This window comes from Gavialis gangeticus, unplaced genomic scaffold, assembly GCF_001723915.1.
Source record: "Gavialis gangeticus isolate Ggan-Ray unplaced genomic scaffold, GavGan_comp1, whole genome shotgun sequence".
NCBI lineage: Eukaryota > Metazoa > Chordata > Crocodylia > Gavialidae > Gavialis > Gavialis gangeticus.
Genome location: NW_017729006.1, coordinates 55146305 through 55147567, shown reverse-complemented (window position 1 = coordinate 55147567; position 1263 = coordinate 55146305).

The window sequence follows — 1263 nt, the reverse complement described above, 5'->3', positions numbered from 1 at the left end:
TGGGGAAGCACTGAGGTCCCTGAGGGGAGGGGAGCCAGGTGTCCAAGAAGAGTGCTCGCTCCTTAAGATCCTCCAAGCCCAAAATGAGGTAATCCCAACACGGATCAAAGGGAGCAGGTGGGCACAAAAGCCCCCATGGCTCACGAAAAGCATCTGGGAATGTCTTCTAGCTAAAAGGGAGGTGCACACCCAATGGAAGGGAGGGGCCATCACCAGGCAGGACTAAACTGCAGTTGCTCAGGGATGAAGGGGGGTGGTCAGAAAGGGCAAGGCGGAGATGGAACTGGGACTAGCGACCTGAATCAAGGACAAGAAGTCCTTTTTTAAATACATAGGGGGCAAAAAGAAGGTACCGGGTAACGTGGGGCCCCTGTAAGATACGCTAGGAAATTTAGTCATCACACCAGATGACAAAGCTAACATATTTAATGATTTCTTTGCCTCCATTTTCCTGAGCAGGAACCGGAACAGCCATCCCCCCCTCTGGGCCCCCCTCAGACCCCAGGGGAGGCGCACCTAGGCCAAGGGTCAGGGAGGATCTAGTCAGGGAACTTCTGGAGGGACTGGATGTATTTAAATGAGCTGGGCCGGATGATCTCCACCCCAGAGTGCTGAGGGAATTAGCTGAGGTCATTGCGGGACCCCTGGCACGGCTTTATGAGCACTCATGGTGCTCTGGTGTGGTGCCAGAGGACTGGAAGTGGGCCAATGTGGTTCCCATCTTGAAAAAAAGGAGGAAGGACGACCTGGGAAACTATAGGCCAGTTAGTCTTACCTCAATCCTGGGTAAGCTTTTTGAGAGAATTATTCTGGCACATGTCCGTGAGGGGCCAGCAGGGGAGACTATGCTCAGGGGCAACCAGCACGGGTTCGTTAGAGGCAAATCCTGTCAGACCAACCTGGTGGCCTTCTACAACCAGGTCACCAAATCCTTCGATGCAGGGGTAGCAGTGGACATAGTCTTTCTGGACTTTTGGAAGGCCTTCGACACTGTCTCTCACCCCGTTCTCATTAAGAAACTGGGGGACAGTGGTGTCGACACCTACACAGTCAAATGGGTCGCCAACTGGCTGGAGGGCCACACCCAGAGAGTGGTGGTGGATGGGTCATTTTCAGCCTGGAGGGATGTGGGCAGTGGGGTTCTGCAGGGCTCGGTCCTCGGGCCCCTGCTGTTCAACATCTTCATCAGTGACTTGGACGAGGGGGTAAAAAGCACCCTGTTCAAATTTGCTGATGACACTAAGATGTGGGGGGATGTGGACA